The sequence below is a fragment of the Brassica napus genome, chromosome C6 (assembly GCF_020379485.1).
Source record: "Brassica napus cultivar Da-Ae chromosome C6, Da-Ae, whole genome shotgun sequence".
NCBI lineage: Eukaryota > Viridiplantae > Streptophyta > Magnoliopsida > Brassicales > Brassicaceae > Brassica > Brassica napus.
Window position 1 is genome coordinate 9998142 of NC_063449.1, and position 12718 is coordinate 10010859.

Here is a 12718-nt window from a genome sequence, read left to right on the forward strand (position 1 = left end):
AGCTAAAAAATGGTGGTTCATGGTGGTTGAAAAAATTGATGATGATGGCATTTTTGTAAATAAGAAGAAATAGTTAGGGTGTATTTGGTTTTTTGTTAATTTCGAAATTAATAAAAATTAAATAAAAACGGCAATTTTGTGAATAATTCAAAAACATATGGATAATATGGAAATTTTATTGATGAATAGTATGCACACAAAAAAGGGGTTGATTTTGGATTTGACTTGAAAAAGTGGGTTGGTTTTGAAAAACACCCTACATTTATTTGTGAAAATATTTAGAATTTAGCTTTAAAATTAAAAAAAAATGAAAAAATAGTTTTCAAAAAGAAAGAAAGATACAGGTGTTTGCTTAAAGTGTAAAATTCCACTTGTATCTCATAACCATCTCACTCTCGGGTTTTCACTATTTACTTTTTTGTTTTTTAGTTTTCACTATTTGCTTTCTCTTCTCTGCATTTATGATTGAATGGCTTGATGGATCAATCAGATCTCTCTATATATTGATCCCACCACCGATTCTTGTGTTGTTTTGAGTACATTTTATTACTTAGACATGTAAGTAGGTAAGTAAAATCCAATCACTATATACCTATATATGTAGCTCTGATTAAACTGCATTTATTTTGATAATAACATGTTAGTTTTCTGGAGAAACAACTGCATGCATTGTTGTGGCTAATCGATTGATTAATCTGCATCAAATTAGAAAGAAATAATTAATTCATGTAAAAGATCCAATATATAAAAGAAAAGAAGGGGAACAAGAAAAGCTTAGTCCAATATCAACGTAACTAAAACATAAAACAAGACACATCACCAAAACTAGAAGAAAGTAATTCATGTAAGAGATAACCTTCTTTTCTTATGTATTTTGGGTGTTTTCTTGTGAATGCGAACCGAGCTCAGAACATAAGTTAGGACTTAAGGGGCCGGTCGTTGGGATAAGATGTCTTTATAGTATCCTCTCCAACAATACGCCACTTGATTCTCCTCGTCCAACAAGAACCTTTCCACATTCTCCACACTTGGGTGGTTAACTTTATTAAAATCCACTGTCAAGACGTCCTCCACGAACATTATTTACCCTCCTCATCAATCTTATTGCTAACCCATATCCTCATCACATGTGACTTGTAATCAAGGTGCAACACCGAAACACCGAGAGCTTTTCTTACCGAACAACGGATAGAACCACATTATCTGTAGCACTGTAAGTCTGAAACGGAAGAGGGAGATGTATAAATCTCTCTGTCGTGAAATCAAACTGATAGGTTTTAGCTATCTGTAACTCAATGAACAAAGGAATACTTCTTTATTATCAATGAGAAATACAATTACAGTTTGAATGTGATCTAAAGCAGTACTCTCATAGCGAGCAAGCTCCGATCACCAGTCTCATGGCGACTGTGTATTCTAGACTCATAACGTCTAAGAACAAACAACATCAAGCATACCCCTTACTCTCGCTAGCTTACTGCTTATATACTCTCTTTACATACTCATAACAAATTAACGGCAAACTCTCTCTCTCTATCAGAGTCTTTGCTTCTTCTCTTCTTTATTTCGAACTTCCAACGGCTCCTGCCACGTAACTCCTTTCCTTCTCCACAATTACTTCTTTTCCTTTCTTCCTCTTGAAATAAGCCTTTTTGAACCTATCAATACTTCCCCCAATAAAACCAAGCTTTTTGAACTGGCCATTGATTCATCGCCTCTGTTTTCAAGCTATCCGTTGCTACACCTTTTTTTGAAATGATATGGCCAAGATAGTCTACTTGTGAAGTCCCAAAAGAGCATTTCTTCTTATTAGTGAATAGCTTCTAGTCTCGCAACACTTGCAGTACCAATCTCAAGTGTTCTGACATATTCTTGCTGAAGATTAGGATATCATCAAAGAACACAAGAACAAATTTTCTCAGAAACGGCTTGAAAATTTGATTCATCAGCGCTTGAAACGTTGCTGGAGTGTTAGTTAAGCCAAATGGCATAACCAAGAATTCGTAATGGCCCTCCAAGGCTCTGAAAGCAGTCTTCTAAATATCATCTTCAGCCATTCGAATTTGATGATAACCAGAGTGCAGATCCAACTTAGTGAAACCGCAGCTCCATGTAATTCATCCAGCAACTGATCGATGACAGGAATGGGATATTTATCAGGGATTGTCACTCGGTTGAGAGCTCTATAATCAATGCAAAAGCGAAAAGACCCGTCCTTCTTCTTGACTAGTAGTACTGGACTCGAAAACGGACTGTTACTCGCTCTTATTATCCCTGATGAGAGCATTTCTGTCACCATTTGTTCCATCACAATCTTGCTTGCATGAGGATACCTATACGGTCTCACTGACACTGAATATATTCCTGGTTTCAACACGATAGAATGTTCTTTGCCTCTGAACGGTGGTAAGCCTGTCGGAATGGCAAAAACATCTTCGAATCCTTCCAACAGCGACGTTAAGAGTGAACTCGTGGTGCAAGATTATGACGGATTATTCTCTGGTTTCATGGATGTAACGCTCGAGGAATACAACAACACTCCACCTTCTTGATGTTTTCCAAGATATATTGGAGCTAGTGACTTAAAAGAGAGCTTATTACAGTGCAGAGACTCATCGCCATACAGTGTAACTCGTTTCCCTTCATAAACAAATGACCATACTTGTTGTTTCCATTCAACCTCGCATGTGCCAAGTGTTTCCAGCCACTGAACTCCAAGGATTACATCCACGTTTCCCAGTTCTAAAGAGATGAAGTCTGACGTGAAATTGGTTTGATTAAGCATTAGTGTGACGGATTTGCAGGTTCCCCATGCTTTGACTGTAACACCATTGCCCAATAACACGTCAAGGCTGCTATCAGCACAAACTATCAAGTGCAGCATGTCCACAATCTTTGGAGAAATAAAATTGTGCGAAGCTCCGCTATCGAGCATGACTATCACCTCTTTGTTGTTAATACAACCTCTCAGCTTCATTTTTCTTGGTGTGTCCAATCCGAAGAATGAGTTCAAAGACAATGTATTAAGTTCTTGATCACAACACGTAACACTCCATTGATCTTCTTCATCTCCCGTGTTCTGATCAACTACTTCTAGCTGTAGACCATTGATTACAGTCATCACGCGTAAAGCTCTATTTGGACATTCCGATCTGTGTGTGACAGTGCAATAACCCTCACGAGCAGATAGAATTTTGGTCGAGAAAATTCTTTAAGATTATTTTGAAGATTGGTCGATCAGAATTTAAATAAAAATCGACCCGGTGAATTATTCTTGATTGGACTGTCTCATGGCCAAAATACCTACTCTTAATAGTTCTGACCAAGTGTTAATTATTATGGTCGAGTTTTATCTAAGCTGGACGAGAACCAATGGATGGGAAACATTTTATCGAAAACTGGTCTTGAATACTTTCAGCTGCTTGCGAGTCATGTACATGTCATGTGCTGCATGGCTGTTTGCTTCCTTCCTAACCTGAAAATGTGACTTGCACCTTCCTGCTTACTTGCTACATTAAATTCATGTGAGTTGCACACCTGCTTGAGGTTTCTTCATGGGAAGGAAAATGTGATTCAGCTCACCACAAGTGTCATACTGATCTAAAACTTTTGTCCTTTATTGCTGACTCTTCTCCTGCTGTTTCCCTTGTCATTTATTACCTTGTCCTCTTCCTGGTCTAGCTCGTTTATCTCAGAAACAAGAAAGAAAAATTCAGAGAGAAAGAGAGAAAGAAAGAGAGAAAAAACTGTGAGGAAAATCAATGAAACAAATCAGAAAAAAATCAGAGAAGAGAAGGGAGCTTGCACGACCCTTTCTCACACTCTTATAACTTTTATCAGTGTGTTCTGGTGTGGTTAAGAGCTGAAGGTTTGGCGTCCAAGAGTTTAGAATTACCCAAGTTCTTCAGCCGTTGATTTTATCGGTAATATCGAGATCAGTTTTGCTTGAGCTTCAGTTCTTGTTAGGTAACCAAAACGAGCTGTTCTGTTTCTGATCTTGAACCTATCATGGATATCTTATTCTGATCAGGTTAGACGTGTGGTCAGCTTGAAGCTTATAGAAACAAAGTTCATTTAAACCTTGAGAAAACCGGTGAGCTTTAGCTTCTAATTCAGAACAGTTTTGTTTGGAATCAGTGGACTGATTTGTTAAGCTTCTTGTCCTGGATCAGTTGTCTACACCTTTGTATGGTTCAGTTGGTCGAAGAGATTGAAAATACCAGCCGGATCATGCCTTATCCTCATTCTGTATTGGGAGTTATCAGCAAGTGATGAGCGTTTAGCTTGAGCTCGAGTCTAGTTTTCCATAGCCAATCTCATGGATTCAAAGGTGAGTCTAGATAGATGGTTGATGAGTAGTGAATGAATATTTCTTGATTGAACGTACTGATGTAGATGATTGAAAGGCTTTGTCTCTTGATCAATATTTAATTGGTGAGGTGTTTACTTAGCGTAAACACTTAATAAATATTTATGAATGATCATAGAGGTTTATTCCTAACCTTAGTACTTGTTCTCAAGTACTAATACATATGTATAGTATTAAATATATAAGTATAAATCATGTGAAGTCTTATTGTATACTCACTCTCCCGAAAGTTCCGCATTACCGTGAATTGTTCATGCGATATGGAACAAAGTTACGAAGACACGATGATGGGGTCGCACCCTGGAGGCCGTGTAACTGCATGCAGCATTAGATGTTCGATCTTGGAATATCTATTGGAGATGATGGTTATATTTATTTCTCCTCTAGACTCGGTTAGCCTTGGTGGTTTTCCGGGTTTAGTCTATATATAAATATTATAAGTATGAGTGAATGGCGGGTGTCGTGGAGATGATGTTTAAGATAAGATTCACATCGATGGAATGATAGGCATTATATATGTATTTTTATTAGTTATGGAATATATTTCCACTGCATACAAATGGAGTTGATTGCTTGAGATATTATTAATATACGTTGGGGTGGGGGATTAGGCTCACTGAGTAAACTAGTTACTCATGACTCATTTGTGATGCAGGTAACCAGTAGACGGGAGACCTTACTCTAAGACGGGATGGAACAGCATTAGCCAGCGGTAGTTTTATTATCCTTGCAAAGGCATTTTGATATTTATTATGTATAAGATTTGTTGACCGAAAACCTCGAGGTTAATTTATAACAAATTTGGTAAGATGATTTTAAATGATATATGAAGAATTTTTTCAAAGTACGGGTTCCATATCATATTAGTCCTTGTCCGGACGAACTAACTATTGGGTATTGCTTTTTCGGGTTGAAAAGCCTAGAGTGACATCTGATAGGAGTGTTGGTGTTCTTTGGTTGTTGGTCTAAGGTGATCGGAAGTATTCTAAGAACCTCGGATCGACCATCGAGGAACATCGACCGTGTCATTTCCGGTCATCTACGATCGGGGGTGTCACAAAGGTGGTATCAGAGCATGGTTATACGATGCTAGAATGGGACTTGTTTCAAAAAACATTCGAGTCAAAATGAGTCGCAAGGATAACTAGGATATGCTGGCTGGTTCCTTCATTTTAGAATAGATAGTCATGGGTAGTTACCTAACAGTGATCTTTCATAGCAGAAGCACCGAGACAAGCTTGAACGGCTAGACCTTACTTACCGATGTTACTATCATCAGGCTCGAGTTTGCTACCCTCATGGTGGGGTTCACTACCGTCCTGCTAGGAGTCAGTAACCTCATGTCTTCCTGCCGTTCTTCTGAGTTTTAGTGGGGTATGCTAATACTTTAGAGAGATTTATGGGACATAATTGATACATCGAATACATCTCCGGACTCGTGTGTTATCGATGTCAAGGTGGGTGTTGTTTGTGATCCGATTCAGTACGATTCGAATGCACATGATCACTCAGATGCACTTATTCTTCCGGCTTCTCAAGTCTAACCAGCTCATGCTATGACGTACACGCACCAGAGCCATACAAGCATGATTTCTTAAGCATTTGTTTCAAGCTTAGCGTTGGAGGAAGAGATGGTTTGACTGTATTACAAGATGATGGAAGCACCAGAAGCATTCTGTTTGCAACGAAATATCATGAAGCTTATGATGCAAAGAAGAAGAAGTTGGGACCATAGGATACTGAAGAAAGACTAAACCGTTCGAGATATACTTTGCTTGAGGCAATTTAGGATGCAACACTGATAGCATAATATTGATGTGGCCGTTGTTCAGAGAATTACAAGAAGGATTTGGCAGTAAGCTATTTGAAGATGAGTGCGATGAGTTGTTGGTCGAGAGTCAAGAATTACTTCAGAGAGTTGAGATCGAGTTGGGCAGATTTCAAGAGTTCAAGAAGTAGTATTTTCTAAACAAGCATCGAGATACGTGGTCGAGTGAGGTTTGGAGAATAAGCCAAAGAGAATACAGAAAATCTTTGGGAACTTAGCCAAGAATTTTGGACTAGATAAAAGACCATGGAGTTTCAAAGCTTCGAGGAGATGTTAGAGTATGACGTGCATGTTAAAGAAGCTATTATTGCTGAAGAAGTTAACCAAGTCATGCAGACCGTCTATTTTCCAACCGATGCAGATCAAAGGTCAGTTTCAAGCAGTGAGTTAAGTAAGTCGCTGGGGATGATTTTTGGTGTACATTTCATCGGATCAAGATCGAGGTTATGGTTGTGACTAGCAAGGATAGAATGGTCGTGATTGTCAAAGTGTGGGAAATCCTGGAACGTTTACATCATTCGCGCTTTGGTGGTTCTTGTGAAGAGTTAGGATTTTAGGTTATCCTTCCTCATGAGGTTACCCAGTTCCTTTACCTATACCTAGGGTACCAATAGTTGGACTTGTTCACGCTTCCTTACCATTAGTCTTGATCCAAGTGTTAAGCTATTTGGGTAGAGCCTACATTTTATAGTTGTCTGGACCGTCAAAACCCCTGAAAGGTCCAATCACAGGTTTGCCTCTTATCCCATTGTGTGTTGTGTGAATTTTTTAAAAATTTATGAATGATTAAAAAAAATGAAAAAAAAAATGAATTGTGATCAAGGTGTCGTAAGAAACCTTGCCTATGGATGGAATTTTCTGCCCATATTGTGTTTTATTCGGGAACAACACATAGTTGTAGTTCCCGAGCACTGTCATAGTATTAGAAAGGATTCACTTTGGTGAATTCAAGTATCTGTTCTTATTTGTGGAAGTATTGGCTGCCATTTGAAGTAATGGTATGCCTTCCCCATTCTGTAGTACTTTCATTAGAGCGGTGTGTTTCTACCTAGACTGAGATTGGCTATCTAGTTACCGAGCTCAATTAGGATATTAAGGAAAGAAGTCTTTTGAAGATACCAGTTATTGTTGGCCTACAATGGTATTCTACCAAGTGTTCGAGTATCACTCAAATCAGTCTGGCGTGTTGAAGAACTTTTGGAAAAAGGTGAAGAAGTGTACTCTAGTAACTTGATCGTTTAAAAAGTAGAAGATGAAAAGGAGCAGAGTAGAAGACAGTCTGATAATCAGGGAGATGAAGATGTGGTTAAGGCATTGAAGGATGGTCGACATCAAAAAGTAACATGTTCAGTATTCTTGTTGAACCTGGATTCGCTGCAATAGCCTAGGGATCTCACCAAGTGGTTCTTGCCGAGTTCTAGTAGTAGTTAGAATATTATTAATAGGGTCTCAGATATATCAGAAGTGTAAGGAATACAGTAAGTAAAATCATTCTTGGAATGGGTGAGTGTGTGTATTTGAGAGTAGCACCCATGTTCCGAATCATGTTGGCGTGATTGATCGTGCATGTTCTTGTTTGATTGTTGCACGGTTAATCAAGTTAACATTGACCAAACTGGAGATGTTACCTTCACGTATGGCACATCACCTAACGTTTCATATTTCATGTTGTTGTTATGGGGGAAAGCCGGTTTGAAAAGGTTGAGAAGTGATAGTCTACAGAGACAAGATTGTTAGAAAAAGTATGCAGACAGCAGTTGACAAGAGTTGTGCATTGTAAAGAATTTGGTTATCTTGAAGTGGCTACTCAGAAAAGAAGAGGTCCTTTGGGGAATTAAGAAATTGGCAATCTGCTCTATTGATCTGTATAGAGTACTGAGTTTTTATCAGAGTTTGAATGGTTATCTGTTGACAAGAACCTCTTTCAGATTTGAATGTAGAAATCTATAAGTAGATGTTGCCTAAGTGTATATCAGACCCAGTATGATAGATCTACTCAAACCTGAAAGCTTGCAACCTAATCTAGCCTATCCTAAAGTTCCTATGTGGATAGGTGAGCATCGTATCAGAAGAGTGGACAATCAAGAAATTTTGTAAGTTTCAGTATTTGGGAGGGATCGACCATGAGTTGTTTTGATATGGGCAGATTAAGATAAGGTCAGAGCTAATATCCAGAACTTCTTTCAGAGAGTGTTCAGTAAAGTGTGTACAGCTATGTTTTCAGAATTCTGGGACGAATTCTTTTGAGGCGGGGAAGAATGTAATAACCCTCACGAGCCGATAGAATTTTGGTCGAGAAAATTCTTTAAGATCAGTTTGAAGATTGGTCGATCAGAATTTAAATAAAAATCGACCCGGTGAATTATTCTTGATGAGACTGTCTCGTGGCCAAAATACCTACTCTTAATAGTTCTGACCAAGTGTTAATTATTATGGTCGAGTTTTATCTAAGCTGGACGAGAACCAATGGATGGGAAACATTTTATCGAAAACTGGTCTTGAATACTTTCAGCTGCTTGCGAGTCATGTACATGTCATGTGTTGCATGGCTGTTTACTTCCTTCCTAACCTGAATATGTGACTTGCACCTTCCTGCTTGCTTGCTACATTAAATTTATGTGAGTTGCACACCTGCTTGAGGTTTCTTCATGGGAAGGAAAGTGTGATTCAGCTCACCACAAGTCTCATACTAATCTAAAACTTTTGTCCTTTATTGCTGACTCTTCTCCTGCTGTTTCCCTTGTCATTTATTACCTTGTCCTCTTCCTGGTATAGCTCATTTATCTCAGAAACAAGAAAGAAAAATTCAGAGAGAAAGAGAGAAAGAAAGAGAGAAAAAACTGTGAGGAAAATCAATGAAACAAATCAGAAAAAAAATCAGAGAAGAGAAGTGAGCTTGCACGACCTTTTCTCACACTCTTATGAATTTTATCAGTGTGTTCTGGTGTGGTTAAGAGCTGAAGGTTTGGCGTCCAAGAGTTTAGAATCACCCAAGTTCTTCAGCCGTTGATTTTATCGGTAATATCGAGATCAGTTTTGCTTGAGCTTCAGTTCTTGTTAGGTAACCAAAACGAGCTGTTCTGTTTCTGATCTTGAACCTATCATGGATATCTTGTTCTGATCAGGTTAGACGTGTGTTCAGCTTGAAGCTTATAGCAACAAAGTTCATTTAAACCTTGAGAAAACCGGTGAGCTTTAGCTTCTAATTCATAACAGTTTTTTTTGGAATCAGTGGACTGATTTGTTAAGCTTCTTGTCCTGGATCAGTTGTCTACACCTTTGTATGGTTCAGTTGGTCGAAGAGATTGAAATTACCAGCCGGATCATGCCTTATCCTCATTCTGTTTTGGGAGTTATCAGCAAGTGATGAGCGTTTAGCTTGAGCTCGAGTCTAGTTTTCCATAGCCAATCTCATGGATTCAAAGGTGAGTCTAGATAGATGGTTGATGAGTAGTGAATGAATATTTCTTGATTGAACGTACTGATGTAGATGATTGATAGGCTTTGTCTCTTGATCAATATTTAATTGGTGAGGTGTTTACTTAGCGTAAACACTTAATAAATATTTATGAATGATCATAGAGGTTTATTCCTAACCTTAGTACTTGTTCTCAAGTACTAATACATATGTATAATATTAAATATCTAAGTATAAATCATGTGAAGTCTTATTGTATACTCACTCTCCCGAAAGTTCCGCATTACCGTGAATTGTTCCTGCGATATGGAACAAAGTTACGAAGACACGATGATGGGGTCGCACCCTGGAGGCCGTGTAACTGCATGCAGCGTTAGATGTTTGATCTTGGAATATCTAATGGAGATGATGGTTATATTTATTTCTCCTCTAGGTTCGGTTAGCCTTGGTGGTTTTCTGGGTTTAGTAGCCTTGGTGGTTTTCTGGGTTTAGTCTATATATAAATATTATAAGTATGAGTGAATGGCGGGTGTCGTGGAGATGATGTTTAAGATAAGATTCACATCAATGGAATGATAGGCATTATATATGTATTTTTATTAGTTATGGAATATATTTCCACTGCATACAAATGGAGTTGATTGCTTGAGATATTATTAATATACGTTGGGGTGGGGGACTAGGCTCACTGAGTAAACTAGTTACTCATGACTCATTTGTGATGCAGGTAACCAGTAGACGGGAGACCTTACTCTAGGACGGGAAGGAACAACATTAGCCAGCGGTAGTTTCATTATCCTTGCAAAGGCATTTTGATATTTCTTATGTATAAGATTTGTTGACCGAAAACCTCGAGGTTAATTTATAACAAATTTGGTAAGATGATTTTAAATGATATATGAAGAATGTTTTCAAAGTACGGGTTCCATATGATATTAGTCCTTGTCCGGACGAACTAACTATCGGGTATTGCTTTTTCGGGTTGAAAAGCCTAGAGTGACATCTGATAGGAGTGTTGGTGTTCTTTGGTTGTTGGTCTAACGTGATCGGAAGTATTCTAAGAACCTCGGATCGACCATCGAGGAACATCGACCATGTCATTTCCGGTCATCTACGAACGAGGGTGTCACAGACAGACCATGGGGCTTTACAGCGGAAACAAATCTTATCTTTTCTCATCTTATCAAGCTCAGCGTCAGTGAATTGTTGCCGAGGACGAATTGTGTTCTTCCCTGCTTGATTCTCTTTGTTTCCACTCGTGCCTTGAAGTTTAGGAAGAGCTCCGTTGTTGTGAACTCTGCCTCCTGATGGAAAACGTTTTGTCCCTTGTTTCGTGTCTTCCTTCTTCACCCCACTCACCACCTTACAAAAGACACTTGTTTCCATTCTCAGTACTGCTGCTATGAATTGCGGTAAGCCTTGAGGATCCTTCATTCTTCTTTCATCTCCTGTGTCAATCCATTGTAAAATATAATCTCCAAGTGTTTATCATCTAGCCCCGAAACTTGAGAAGAAAGTTCTTCAAATTCTGAAACATAGTCTGCTACTGATCCAGTCTGCTTTATCGAAAACAAACGAGTCTCTGGCTCATCATCGATCGATTCTTCGAATCTGATAATCAGCTGATGCTTGAAGTCCACCCAATCACGAAATCCTTCTCGTTTCCTTACCCAAGCAAACCACTTCTTGGCTTTATCTTCCACAGAAAATGCAATCAGATTCAAGCGTTCTGATTCGCGAAAATGCCCAACCTCGAAGAAATGTTCCCCCTCAACAATCCAATCAATCGCATTGGTACCGTTGAATCTAGGCATTTCAATCTTCTTGATCATACTGTCACGATTCGCAATATTCAAATGACCAGCTCGATAACCTAACTGCGAGTCTTCCGGATATTGTTCCCAGTTTTGATTCGGTACCTGATGATTGTGATTCGATGATTCGGGAGCATATCGGCGATTTTCCGCCGGAGATCTCTCCGGAATCGGTCGCTTCCCTAGCGTCTTCATAATCTCCTGGAAATGATCTTCGAGTTGCGAGAATCGCATCTTGTTTTCCGCTACTTGATTCATCAACACCGTGTAACCTTCTCTCAAAAACACCACCTCATCTTGCATTGTCGTCTCAGGCTCATCCGCTGCAATTGGCTGTTGCGAACTCGCCGAAGTAGCCGTCGGGGACCTCATCGTGTTGATTCGAACCAGTTTCACCGCACCAATGATAGGTTTTAGCTATCTGTAACTCAATGAACAAAGGAATACTTCTTTATTATCAATGAGAAATACAAGTACAGCTTGAATGTGATCTAAAGCAGTACTCTCATAGCGAGCAAGCTCCGATCACCAGTCTCATGGCGACTGTGTATTCTAGACTCATAACGTCTAAGAACAAACAACATCAAGCATACCCCTTACTCTCACTAGCTTACTGCTTATATACTCTCGTTACAGACTCATAACAAACTAACGGCAAACCCTCTCTCTATCAGAGTCTTTGCTTTTTCTCTTCTTTATTTTAAACTTCCAACGGCTCCTGCCACGTCACTCCTTTCCTTCTCCACAATTACTTCTTTTCATTTCTTCCTCTTGAAATAAGCCTTTTTGAACCTATCACAAACTTCATCAAGAAATGGCCCGTTTCATCATCTCCATCAACGAATTACGTATCTCCTTTCAAAGACATGGCAAAGAAATATACGTTGTAGTAACGAGTTAAGTGATCAAGAACCCTCCATGAACCAGAGCTAAACTCATAGATCTCGAACTCAACGACCTTGAATTTCTGAGGAAGAATATTTGTTGTTTACGACGTACCGGCCTAGAAAGTATTTATCTTCACCACGGTTACAAGTTCTAGGTTTGATGCTCTTCTTTTGACCAGTACATGGGTTCCAAACCACAAGTTCCAGTGTTTCCTTTAGTGGAGCATAATATTAAATCGTCGCAGTAACGTACGTAATTTAACTTTATCCAAATCCTTTACACTGCAACGTTTGCCTGTTAACGCGATAGATGGATTAACACTGATTTTATGAAGGCTATGGAGAGGTCGTGGTCGATTGAATAAACCTCAGAATAATTACTCAGTAAAATCGACTCCCTTA

At 38.9% G+C, this 12718-nt stretch overlaps 1 long non-coding RNA gene across 1 annotated transcript; it reads left to right on the plus strand.

Moving 5' to 3' along the window:
- Positions 1 to 5377: 5377 nt before the first annotated feature.
- On the plus strand, positions 5378 to 10374 carry LOC106454912. The gene is made up of 3 exons (XR_001290067.3): positions 5378 to 9215; positions 9323 to 9385; positions 9465 to 10374. It is a non-coding gene; the product is annotated as an uncharacterized LOC106454912 (long non-coding RNA).
- The last annotated feature ends 2344 nt before the right edge of the window (positions 10375 to 12718 follow it).